We start from the raw sequence: 14,584 nt of genomic DNA on the forward strand, positions 1-14,584 counted from the left end.
GGTAAAGGGCATCTGAAGTTATGCTTCATATTCCATATAATGACGCAACTGACATGTGGTCTCTGGGGCTGGTAGCTGTTACAGGGGTGCCACTCTACCCTGGGAATATGGATTATGATCAGCCATCAGATTATATACTAGACTCTGGCATGAGAACTGAATATTATTTCATAAAAGACAACTACAGCGAACAGTGCTGGACATTTAAGACTAGAAAAACAATTTCAATATGAGACGGGATTCTAATCCCAGGAAACTCGATATATAAAAACCTCAGCGCCTTGATGACCTGAACAGGTTAGAACGGGAACTGAAAGTGGCCAACATTTATTTATCAGATGTTGGCTTTGGATGCTGAGGCTGAAGGATTTGTGATGAAATGTTTCTCCCACTGAAAATGCTACTTCCACAGGAACAGAATCAACTTTTTGGGATTCTGTGCTTAATTACAGACACTAGTGCTCAAAATACTCTAGTAAAGGTTGAGGTTATGATCCAACTTCTTTATTCAAGTAAAAGCGAAAAAGCAGAGGCTCTAAAATGTACTAAAAGTAAGAAAATAAAAAAGTAGCTCTTTGGGCGACATTTCTACCACTTATTTTTCTCCAAAGCTAACTGAACCTTGTGCTATATTAATGTAATAATAAAATCATTTAAATTAATGGGATTACAAGCTTGACTTCAGTCTAAATTTTGATTCTACTAAATGTGTTCAGCTTGAATCAGTAAAATAAAACAGCAGCAGATGAAAAGTACAATTAAAGAAATCTAAATGTTCTGTTGCCTACATTGTAGAGGGTGAGTTTGCCTCTAAACAGGAAAATGAGTAGGGCAGAGGTTACAGTGGGATTCATGAGGTGGGGAACCCTACAATCAGCAGTGTTGGGCAAGTTACTTTGAAAAAGTAATTAGTTATAGTTACTAGTTACTTCTTCAAAAAAGTAACAATATTCTAAAAGTAATTAACTTCTTGAAAAGTAACTATTGTGTTACTTTTTGGCCATTTTTAACTACTCTTGATTTTCCCTCCACATTTTACCTTTAAAAACTGTTTACTTTGCCTTGTTTGGTATCATTGTTTTCAGCACAACCTCACGTGTCTGAATTTACAGTCATGTTTTCATTTTGACATACTGTATTAAAACACAATTGATCTAAAATCAGACAAAAAACATAAAATCAGAGTAGAAAAGTTATATTTTTTACTGTAACAACCACAAACATGTTTAATGAATCATATTTCATAACTTTAAATGCAAATATTAATTGTCACTTTTACAATCCTATGCACAAGTTTTGCAAACAACAAAGTTATTTGCATCCATTTACCTTTTACCTTGATTTTTTAAATAACCATTTCAAACTATTTACAGAACAATCAGCTGTTCTTCAATAAGATGCAACACAAATTATTTGTGCCACTCCAAATATTTCTGTCCACTACAAAGGAGAACATCACAGCCTGATACCTGCAGGTCTGACAGCAGCAGGTGTATCACTCCTGTTTCTACCTGGAGACAGCAGTCACCTTATTGTTCTGACACACAACACAAAACTATCCACAACACTACACACTAACTACACAAGACAACACACTAACTACACACTCCAAACACGCTAAATGTCACAAATCTCTCACATCTCAAAACTCTCTCTCTCTCTCTCTCTCTCTCGCTGTCACTCCTAAAACTTCCCCTGTTTTTTTTTTTTGTTGTTGTTCGTAAGCAGAGAGTGCTTGCTGCGCTGTCCTTAGACAGTAAATGTGAGGAAACTATTGAGGAAAAAACACCGTATATATTGTTTATCATGACTCTGGTTTTACGTGGCCTATCAACACAGTTTATAAACTGGTATATATCACCTTGTTGCTTTGTCTTTAAGTGGTCATGTGATTGGCTTACCACGACTACTTTATTCTTCCTCAGTCAAACAGCAGCACTCATGCCATTGTTTTGCCTCCTTAGCTCCAGGTGTTGTGCTAGACAGTGATCGTGATTACCGTCCGCAGGCGCGCCCGCAGCTGCTTAAGGCCTTGTGAATTGTTTCTTGTTTCCTGTTTTATTGTGAAGGTCCGTGTCTCATGTGAGTGAATTCAGTTTTGCTTCCCCTGTCTCCTCTTGTCAATTACTTCCAGCTGTGTTCCCCACCTGTGTGTAATCTCCCTGTGTTCTTCTGTGTGTATTTAAGTCGTGTCTATTCATGTACTAGTCGCTGTTCTGTCTGTAAGTGTCCTGTGTATTCTCTGTGTGTTTTCCCTGCCATCTACCTTCTTATCCCTCTGCTCACCCTCCTTCATGTTCATGTTTGCTGTTTAGTAGTTTAGTTTTTCCCAGTTTACATTATCTTTAGTTCCGTTTTGCCATTTTTCACCTTGTGCTTTACTTTACAATAAACCACCTTCACAGCTCAGCGAGTGCCTGCGCGTGGATCCTGATTGATTTTCTCCACACGGCTCATCCCTTTGGCCGTGACAGTAAATCAGAATGTGCAAAGAATTAGTACGGATGAAAAAAGGGCAACTATGAAGAGTGGAGAGGTGCTTGGTCCAAACGACATACCTGTGGAGGTATGGAGGTGTGTAGGAGAGAGGGCGGTGGACTTTTTAAGCAGGTTGTTTAACTCAATCTTGGGCAGTGAGAGAACGCCTTAGGAATGAGGATGTGTACTGGTGCCAACTTTCAAGGGGAGGAAGAAACTGTTGACGAGGTGCCAAAGCATGTGTAGTGTCTGTCTTATCTTCTGATGGTTCTTACTTTATCTTATAATTAAAATAACCATACTTGGGATGGGCAGGCGATTGTTTTCATGTGTCTGTTCATTAGAAACAACAATGGTAAAACATCATCTGCCTCCGCTGACTTGTTTATTTCCCACATAAACATTTCACATTAAAGACGGGTAGAGTTTGGTGTCATCAACATAACAGAGAAAATTGATATTAAATGTGTAGGAGAGATGACCAATTGGAAGTAGCCAGATAAGAAATGGTAGAGGTCCCCGAGGACACCAGTAGTAAGTGGAAATGGCTGGAATTTGACATTTTTGAGTTGAATTAACTGAGTGCAGCTGAAGAGAGGACGAACTAGTTCAGGTGTGTGTCAGTAATATCAAGTAAGGTTTGTTATACCTGCATCATTTATATTGTTAAAGCTCTAACTTTGATAACAGAGTTAATGGCATATTTCAACTCTGAAGCAAGTTTTCACATTTCATTTTGATTTTAATCCTCTGTAGACCGCTGTCTTCAATCATGTTATCATTGTGAGTCTTAACCAAGTGGTGGATTAGCCTCCACCTCTGAAAAGGATAGAGTGGAGTGAAAAACAGAAAAGTCAGTGTAATGTAGCAAAAATAGGAAACATTAGAACTGTAAACGTTTTCTTCCTTGTCTGCAGATTAACAGTCCACAGGTTGGGTGCTCACACTCTGATTCGTTCCCTGGAGATGAAGGAGAGAGAGCTCAGAGGACAGCAAGATGGTGGTGGTGCAGCTCAGTGTCCAATCAGGAGTGAGCAGTTCTTTCACTGCCTTCATTGCTGTCAACAAAGACAACGGAGAGGCGATCCAAGGACCTCTGCACCGCAGACATATTCTACCCCCCTGTGAGTTTTTTTTTTTTTAAAGCAAAAAAAGCAATACCATGAAACTGTTAATAGCAGGATGCCAGAGTCAATAGAGAGGACTCAAAAGAAAATTTGATTTAAAATCAAACTATTTATGTAGTAGGTGTTTCTTTGCCAATGTTTTTTTTCCCTGCATTAGACAGTAATAAGCCAAATGGAAGTACAACACACATCTACGCATTTCTATAAAAACTGACCTGCCCTGAACTCATAATCTCTCTCTCTCTCTCTTTGTTTTTCCTTAAAGTGATGGCTGTCCATTCTTCCTGTAAAAGTGTAAGTATAAACCTGAATGAATGGGAGTAGAAACTGTGTGTGTGCATGAAGACATGCTTGTGTCGCTGAGATTTAACAGATTTATGTACGTTCACGTAGCCAAGTGATAATCATATATAATAATCATTGAATAGTAATAATGTTATTGAACAGGTTAAACATTTAGATATTACAAAAAGTTGCAAAAAAGCAAAAAATAATACACACAGCTGTGAAGTCAGCTGCACATGAATAACATTAGTACAATGACAACTTTAATCAGAGTGAGTTCAGAAGATCCAAAAGTGAGACACTAAAAACAAGCTAGTGAAAGCAAAAAGTGACTTTGAAAAATTTATTTCAAGGAATTAAAACACTGATAGGAAAAAAAAACTAAACATGAGAAGAATGGCAATCCTGCAGCGACCAATCAAAGAAGATTGTAATGGCTGCATTGTAAAGAAGTGAGTAAAGAAAGCTGAATTTTTTTTTTTTTACTTTTTCTGAGATATGCAGAGTTTTAACGAACAATTTGAACACTATTATTCATTTACATTATTTGTTCTCAACAGAGATGGGCAGTAATGCGTTACAAGTAACGTGTTACTGTAATCCGATTACAGGCACTTGCCCTGGTGGCCATTCTTTCAGTGGGCATTTCTCAACAGCAACTACAAACACTAGTGAAGTGAATGGGCATTTAATTAAATAATTAAACATTTAATTCAATAATTAATGGCATATTTAATTAATTCATTTTGTCACTCCTGGCCCTCCACACCTCACTGCCATGATTGTTTGTGTAGTTATTGGATTGTAAAACTACTAGAATAGAATAGAAAACACATAAGATGCAGTCTCTGTTTTTTCTTCACCTTATTGATTTGAGCTGAACTGAAATAAATCTGTTCTTTTCTGTATGGCAATGACCAGGACCTGTCCCAGCTGTCTCTGGTGGATTCAGTATTGTCTCCAATGTTTCTGATAACTTCCAGTTTGGCAAGTTTCCCATGGAGGTGAGCAATGCAGTGACTGACAGACTACCCCTCCTTGATTTAGGACCCATGCCAAACACTGAGTAAAGAGTTCCTTGAGAATCCCGTTTATTCTCAAAGAGTGAGAATAAACGGGATTCTGTCTGACCCAGTGTTCTCCTCCACAGGTTCTCCTCAAGGTTGCATCTTATCGCCCTTATTATTCATTCTCTATACAAACATGTGTCAGAGCAGACATGAAAACAAGGGCCATCATTAAATATGCAGATGACTCTGTTATTGTCAGCTTACTGAAAGAGGGTGAAACTAACCACGGTCCAGTCATTGATGACTTTGTTCAGTGGTGTGAGGAGTCTTATCTCCAGTTGAACATATCTAAAACAAAAGATATGGTGATTGGTTTTAGGAAACAACAAAATGGGCACGGAGTCACTTTAATTAAAGGTCAGAAAATAGAGCAAGTACAATCATATAAATATCTTGGGACCATAATCAATGAAAAACTGAACTTTGATCAGAATTGCACATCAGTTTGTAAAAAGGGTCACCAGCACCTCTATTGCCTTAGGAAACTTGCTCATTTCCGCATTGACCAAAAAATTTTAACTTTTTTTTATCGTTCTTTTATTGAGTCTGTTTTATCCTTTTGTTTGGTGGCATGGTTTGGTCAGACCTCTGTCACAGAGAAACACTCACTGAATCAGATAGTGAGATGGTCCAGTCGTCTGATAGGTGAGCCACAGTCTTGTTTAGCCTCCCTGTACTCTAAGCAAGTACAGAGGATGGCTTTATCAATCCTTAGAAATGGTTCCCATCCTCTAAGGGGTGAATTTCAGCTTCTTTCCTCAGGATGGAGGTTTCTGTTTCCGAATGCAGGACAAAGCGTTATAAAAACAGCTTTGTCCCTGTTGCTGTCACTGAATTAAATAAGAACTGTTTTTGAGTCAAAACATTAAATTACTATATGCTACAGTGAGGTTTATATTTTTACTAGGTATGTGTGTTTTTGAAGGGATGCCAAATGCTATCATTTTTCTGTAAAGCAAATTTACCTTGCCTATGGATATAAATAAAGTTACCTTGACCTCGCATTAAACCTGCATAGCTGTTTTCACATTTATAACAAATCACCCAAGTGACCGGCCGTGATCGTATAGTTAGTGCTCTGAGTTGTTGCCTAAACAACCCCTCTTCAAATCTGAGTTACAGCAGAGAGAATATGGCACTGAAGCAATGATGACAGCTTTAATAACCTATTTCATCTTCAATAATTTTTTTATGAAATTCTCTTGAAGTAACAACTGAATTTCAACCAACTCAACTAGCTCTGCATATTTTATTTCCTCTGTTAAAATAAAACGTGGTGGAGCCCAGCTGTAATTGTACCTTGCATTAATATGGTGTATTATTGATGGTGACACAGCACTGCTTAGCATGTCGTCCTGAATCTCACAGGTGTGCCGATGACCTGTGCAGTATATGAGGCCCTAAAATCCTGGTGGATTTCTGGGATACGAACAGGAGGGAGTCATGTGAGCTCTATCAATATTGCACCACTTACGTCTCAGACCTGTATTTATGTATTTATGCACTGAAATCGCGCTGTAATATCCAGTTAACTGTCCACATTTGTACTCTGTTTTTCCATTTATTATATTTTTTTTCCCATTAATTTGTCTGAAAAAAGATCCACGTAGTAACCAAAGAGAGCCTAAATCGATGGTCTCTAATAGCAGCCAAATTATAAGAGCTTTCATTAGTGATGGTGAGATGAAGCCTTGTGATGAACTGAAGCTTTCCAGCCAACTGGTCGACTCATGGTTCGAAGCATTGAGACGATTCATTGGCTCTACTGCGCCATCAAGTGGACGATTAAAGTCAAATAGGCTCAATGATTATAATGATGTGATGTGTAAACTTAATAAATAAATTGTTTTCATGGTTATTGTCAAGAGATGTACTCTAAGACACTTCTTCAGCTGAGAATCAGAGAGGAGAAACACACAGTTTTACTTGCATGCAAGGGCAGCCAGAGAGCACTCGCACTTGGAGTGAGGGCTCCGAGACTCGCACTCTGCCACTGCCCTGGTCTTTATTTATACACAAGAAGAGTAATACAACAGTGAATACGTTTGTTCAGTGGAATGTTGATGCGTGAGCATGTGCGGGTGTGTGTGTGTGTGTGTGTGTGTGTGTGTGTGTGTGTGTGTGTGTGTGTGTGTGTGTGCACGCGCGTGTGTGCGTGTGCCAGGAGAGGCTCCTCTACCTGGTACAAAGTGAAACTGCTTATTAAGCTCTTATCTAGCAGGTACTGCTCCTTCCCTGCATGATAACAGGTCACAGTGAATCAAAACAGTCTGAGTTATAAAGAGGTCATCATGCAGTATTCTATCATATGCAAACTTATATTATGAAAAGATTATACTGACTACTAAGTACAATTTTCTATTGACAGTTATTTATCCCAAATACTGTCTCAGTATGTCTGATACAAAAGAGAAAGTGGAAACTATCAGGACAGAGTTTTGGTATAATTGTGTAACTGTGTAATCATGCTTATGTACATCTGGATAATGACACAAACTAGTGTGTGGTGCTTCACTTTTTAATAAACTAAAAGACAGAAATCAGATTATAAGATCTGTGGTGTTGTTGATTTATATTATGGTACTTATCATTTGTGATATTTATTACTGTGTGCATACTTTATTAGGAGAGATGAGATCTAAATGTTGCCAGACAGGGGAAAATCTACTCTTCCTTGCTAGTTCCATCGAAGGAGAAATGTTCCAGTAAGTATGTAACTGGGACATAATCCAATTCCACAACACAATGTGATGGGAATCGGCTGTGTTTTGCTGCCCAATTTATTTAGAATCTGGCGCAAACCGGCGAGTCAGTTCCTGAATCAGTCATGTGGTACGAACTGCCCGCGAGGCCTCGAACATCACTGCATACGTAATCAAAGCAAGCCTCGATACGCGCTTCACAAAACTACCCCGAGATTACCGACACACGCTTCAAAGCTTCGACACACAGGAGACATCACTACTGCACACAGCCTTCACACGACAACAGGTGCACCACACTGCTAAGTGTGTTTTGTGTTTAGAGTTTTGGTAAATGGGAGACTGAGCTTTGCAATTGGTGTCCTAACCAGATGAATAGTGTTTTAAGATTTTGGCAACTGTGGGATTGATTTGATGAAAGAGTTTTCATAGTTGACAGTTTAGTTTTTACAACGGGGTTTAGTGTTTTAGCAATTCAGAAAAACTGTAATACACCTGTGCTTTTCCCAGCAACTGAGGCTTTTACCCTGCACAGTTTAAGGTATGATAAAGCACTTTCCTTATAAATGGCACAAAATACACATTTTAGCTGGGAGCTGGTCATTCACAGGGGAAAGGCCCCATTGTACAATAACAATAGTAATAATAATAATAATAAATTATTCTTAGTCAGGCAAGTATATCATATACCAAACATGCTTCCAAACTAATGAAATTTTTTGCATTCTTCACATCAGGTCAAAATGTACTTTTTAAAAAAAAAAAAAAAGTCACCGGCACTGCGGAAATGGATCTACAGCACCACTTAAGAAATTTTAATGAACTTCTAACAACTTATTTACAGCTTGAAATACATGTATGACATTTATTACACACAGATTCAGTGAACCCAATCCAAAGAGGAAGTCTGGAAGTCCCCGTCATTTTGAATGTAAAATGACATTTTGGCACAGTTTTAGTGTTTTCCAGGCATCGCTTGTTTACACATTCGCCTGCAAAGTGAGAGGTCACTGGTTAAATTCCATTTGGTTACTTCAGGAACTTTTTGGGGTTACTTCAGAAAGGGACATCTTCGTCAAAGCCATGTTTGTGGTGGAATTTTGATCATTTACCACTGGACATAAGATTTTCATCTCTAAAAATGTACTTTGTCCAGTCTGTCCCAAACTTCACATGTTTGATGACAGTCTGGCGATGACTACATGCCAATATCTGGTCAAACATGGTGCCACAGTTCTCATATAACATTTTAATCAAGACTACCCCACTGCGATTGAAGTATTTCTTGCAAAACAATCATAACCAAACAAAACCTTTCCTGTACTGTAAATGAACAGTAGGACAAAAAGATTACTAGTCATTGCGGAAAGCACAATGAATGTTTTTGTTTACATCGTTGGAACGAGGAAAAATTCCCCCACCACAAAAACAGAAATACTCATGAAAGCAACCTGCAGTGCAGACACTGAATTTATTACTTCCTGCACTAGAAACCTGCCGATGTTACTGATATGGAGAGATCACCAGTCTTCCTTGTCTATATCTTATTATCTCCTGTTGAGATGTTGCAGCAGAAAATGCAGCCTGGCCTGTTGAAACACTATTTTTTTTCAGTGTTTCAACTGAAAAAATAGAATGCCTTTGATCCTTTGTGATGTCATAATCTTGCTGAGAGACAAAACCCTTAAGTAGGAGCTTTGCTCTGTTAAACGTTACTGCTTAACGGACCTTGACCTGACAGCAACCAAAACCTTTTTGGAGAGTTTTGAGAGAATTTCGCGTTTCTCAGCAATTCACTGACCAAGCCGACACATTTCACCATGTCAGCTAACCCATCCTTCAGCTCAAATGAGCTTGAAATAGTTGAAGGGAGCATTTTGGGAAACCACTACAAGGTAGAGGCTTTCCTCGGAGAAGGGGGCTTTGGTATTGTAGCCAAATGTCGTGATACCATGACCAACCAAGCTGTGGCTATTAAAGTCAACAAGAGCCGCCCTGATATTCTGCAACAGGCAAAACTGGAAATTTTCATCCTGGAGCAGCTGCGAAGGTTGGATCCAGATGCCGCCAACATTGTTCAATGGAACGGCTTTTTCCACGACGGAGAGCGGGTTTGCTTAAATTTTGAACTCCTAGATCAATGCCTGTGGGACTACATACGGGACCCGAATAACCGGCGTCTCCCCATAAGTGAAGTCAGGCCAATTTTAGGTCAACTCACAAATGCTCTGTCTCACCTGGGTTCTGTGGGAATAGTGCACGCTGACCTCAAACCTGGAAACATCATGGTTGTGAACCGCTATGAGTCTCCAGTCAAAGTCAAACTTATAGACTTTGGCCTCGCATGTCCTGCGTCTGCAGTGATGCCTGGTGACCGTGTGGGGACGGTTGGTTATTGTGCACCTGAGGTTATGCTTGGCCTTCCTTACAATGAAGCAATTGACATGTGGTCTCTGGGGCTGGTAGCTGTGGAGCTTGCTACAGGGGTGCCACTCTACCCTGCGGAGAATGATTATGATGTTCTGAAATTCATCATAGAGACTCAGGGTCAGCCACCAGATCATGTTCTAGACTCTGGTGTGTACACTGAAGACTATTTCATTGAAGACAAAGACAACCAACAGCGCTGGACATTTAAGACTGGCCAACAATTTCAATATGAGACAGGATATGAGTCCCTGGAGACAAGATACATAAAACTGACGCGTCTCGATGACCTCGAGCAAGTAATGATGTTTAGACGAGGACCAGAAAATGGCCAACGTTTGTTTGTCAGCTTAATTAAACAGATGTTGGCCTTGGATGCAAACCAGCGCATAACACCCTCGGAGGTTCTCCGGCATCCCTTTTTCAACCCTAAGAGTTCCCTGTGCATTGACGCGAGTAGCACAGGGGGACAAAACCCTGTGGTCTTTCAGCACCCTTCAAACTTGGAAAGCAAGAGATCACAGAAAATCAACTGCAGTTTCCAAAACTCGGTTGAATTTTCTCAGCAAGTATTCGTCCACACGTCAGCCAGCCCATCCTTCAGCTCAGATGAGCTTGAAATAGTTGAAGGGAGCATTTTGGGAAACCACTACAAGGTAGAGGGTTTCCTCGGAGAAGGGGGCTTTGGTATTGTAGCCAAATGTCGTGATACCAAAACCAACCAAGCTGTTGCCATTAAAGTCAACAAGAGCGACCCTGATATTCTGCAACAGGCACATGTAGAAATTTTCATCCTGGAGCAGCTGCGAAGGTTGGATCCAGATGCTGCCAACATTGTTCAATGGAACGGCTTTTTCCTTGACGGAGAGCGGGTTTGCCTAAAATTTGAACTCCTTGATCAATGCCTGTGGGACTACATACGGGACTGGAATAAACAGGGTCTCCCCATAAGCGAAGTCAGGCCAATTTTAGGTCAACTCACAAATGCTCTGTCCCACCTGGGTTCTGTGGGAATAGTGCACGCTGACCTCAAACCTGGAAACATCATGGTTGTAAACCGCCATGAGTCTCCAGTCAAAGTCAAACTTATAGACTTTGGCCTCGCATGTCCTGCGTCTGCAGTGATGCCTGGTGACTGTGTGGGGACATTTGGTTATTGTGCACCTGAGGTTATGCTTGGCCTTCCTTATAACGAAGCAAGTGACATGTGGTCTCTGGGGCTGGTAGCTGTGGAGCTTGCTACAGGGGTGCCACTCTACCCTTCGGAGAATGACTATGATTATCTGAAATTCATCATAGAGACTCAGGGTCAGCCACCAGATCATGTTCTAGACTCTGGCGTGTACACTGAAAACTATTTCATTGAAGACAAATACAAGCAACAGCGCTGGACATTTAAAATGGAAGAACAATTTAAAGGCTCTGTTCCAGGGACAAGACATGAATCCCTGGAGACAAGATACATAATACTTACACGTCTGGATGACCTCGAACAAATAATGATGTTTAGACGAGGATCAGAAGCTGGCCAACGCTTATTTGTCAGCCTAATTAAAGAGATGTTGGCCTTGGATGCACACCAGCGGATAACACCCTCTCAGGTTCTCCGGCATCCCTTTTTCAACCCTGGCCTCTCTAACAGGTTCCCATGTATCAACACTGAAAGACCATACAGAGTCAATCCCCAGCATGGCATCTTCCACCCTGGACAAAAGTGATAAAAACACAAAATGGGGTTGGAAAAGGATATTAACAGCAAATTACACTGCAAAAATTAATTAAGCTGCTCCAAAATGATCACTTTGGCTTTTTTTTTTTAAATTTTCACTCCCCCCACCCCAACCAGTCGCGGCAGATGACTGTCCCTTCCTGAGCCTGGTTCTGTCGAAGGTTTCTTCCTTTTTAAAGGGAGTTTTTCCTTCCCACTGTCGCTAAATGCTTGCTCATAGGGAATCGTCTGATTGTTGGGGTGGCCAAAACTCTAGGGGAACTAGCAATTCTTGTGAAAATTAAAAAAAAAAAAAAAGCCTACCAATATTCAAAGCAGAGCAGCGGACACCTTACCATCACATCAGTCCTTCAATCAGACCTAAAACACCATGTTTACAGAAATAAATTCCATACAAATTGGAAATCAATTGCGTAATAATTGTTGTTTTTGATTGTTTATAAATATATAGTGCTACCCTTCAGCCTGCTAGTAGACATACCTGTGTTATAAATGTGAAACTCCTCTGATTTTCAGAAAAGTTGACCTCTGACCTTGAAGTCAAGGTCACTGAGATTTAAGCTTCAGAGATTTTCAGTAGATGGTATTGATTTGAAAAATCTACACAATCACAAACTTGGGTGTCCACAGCACCTCGCCATATACAAAAGATTAAGAGGTGTTTTTTCTAGGCTTTTATAAAGATTACAAAACACAAATAACAAAAATGACAACACTATTTTGATGTTGTCTAATGTAGCGCAAAAAACGAAACAAACCCAAAAATTAATAAATAAAGTAATTTTTTTATCTTAAACTACTGGATAACAGCTCTTTTCTAATAACACTGAAGATGCTGTTTAACTGCTTTTCAGCAGTAGTGCCCTACTAATTAAAGACTTGTTACTTATAGAGGTACTTCATAAATAAGAGTAAAAAAAAAAAAAACATTAAAAAATACAACTTAATTCTCTTTTAAGACCTGAGCAACTGTCAATGATGATCGCTGGTGCATTGCAACCATGATTGCACTGTGACACGAATGGATGGTTATGGGGCCAATTTTGTGAATAAACAACACTTTTTAAAAAAATGGGTATTTACACCATCAGATCTTCTAACAATTGTGTGTGACAAATGAACAAAAAAGTTGCTCCGATGACAGTAAGCTTTTCTGAAATGCCTGGCAGATCTTTATTGTGAGAAATGGGATACAGAGGCCTCCACGCAGCACATGTGAGAGTCATAGAGGAAGGCAACACACAGGTGTAACAGGTGATGGCTCAGGTCCAGTGAGAGTCTGAACACAGGAACTCACCTGACAGGAATGTACTTGTCATCACAGTTTTTCTGAATTGCTAAAACACATTTCCTAAAATCTCATCTCTTTGTGTCAAAACACTAAACACAAAGTGTAAAATTCAAGTTACACTCACATAACCTTTAACTTGTCTTGCAAAACCAAACATTTGACCCAAAACTATTTGAACTTTACTCAAAATCAACCACTACTGTCAAAAGCCACACAAAACCAGCCAATGTGCAAACACAACTTAGCAACGATTGCACACTACAAAAATAAATACAAAACACTGTGAGATAGCTGGAAAATAATATTTATCTATTCATTCATTTATTCTTGTACTCACATTTTAACAAAAAAAGAACTGCAGTAAAAAAAAGTTATATGTACATTAAAAATTATATATTTTTACAGCATATTCAGATAATTTATCCTGTCTCAGCATTACGCCTCTGTGCTGGGTCAGGCCACAGGACTTCATCCACATTACATGCTATGGTCTCCCTTGCAAGGCAACAAGGAAAGAATCCTTTAGCATGCCGAATCCAGCTCTGGTAAGATTCCACTCCTATCTCACCACAAGCTCCATTCAATGCTTGAAGTAGATTTTCCTGTGTGTAAGGGTTTCGGTCGTATACTTTCCATCTCCATGCTGAGAAAAACTCCTCAATAAGGTTCAAAAAGGGAGAGTACGGTGGAAGAAACACATTGATAAAATGCTGCTCATTGTGAAACCAATTGCATATTCTTGGACCTCGGTGAAAGCTCACATTGGCCCAAATGATATGGGATTCTCTGCCTGCTCGCGATCTCTCTAATCAAGCAAAGCATCCCGTAGACCATCTAGGAATGTTACTATAAGTTCATTGTTGTACGGCCCAACAGTAACATGACTGTGGAGAACCCCATAGCTGCTGATGGCAGCACAGGTAGTTACAGTTCCACCACGCTGGCCAGGCAGTTCAATAATGGCACATTGACCTACGACATTGAGACCTTTTCTTCTCCTTTTTGCTAGATTCAACATGTATGTTGTCTTCTACATTCCCTTGCTGCATTTCACACAGTCAAATTGCATTATTCTGATGGACCATATCCACAATAAGTGTCTCCTGGTGTTGTGAGCACCCTCATGTGGCCTTCCTTCAAGTCTAAACAAAATACCATTTAGTTATAAGTATACTTGTATACATAGCACATGTATACATTATACTATTTCATTTACAGAACTAAAATTAGTTTGTTGTGTAAGGCCTCATGAATACATTTTCATGGATGAAGCTGTATTCAGTCTAGCAAAAAGCAGAAGAAGAGATTGCAACATGTGTTTTCAATTTTGAGTGGTAGTGTGTTAATGATGAAAACAGTGTGTTAGTTGTGTTTAACTTCTGTAGCCTGTGTGCACCATTCTGGGTACAAGAGTTAGGCTGCCTGGGTCGTCGACCCAGTGTTCTGTGTTTTTGGCTCTTTGATTTTGTTTATTT

This window comes from Pelmatolapia mariae, linkage group LG10_11 (genome assembly GCF_036321145.2).
Source record: "Pelmatolapia mariae isolate MD_Pm_ZW linkage group LG10_11, Pm_UMD_F_2, whole genome shotgun sequence".
Classification (NCBI taxonomy): Eukaryota; Metazoa; Chordata; class Actinopteri; order Cichliformes; family Cichlidae; genus Pelmatolapia; species Pelmatolapia mariae.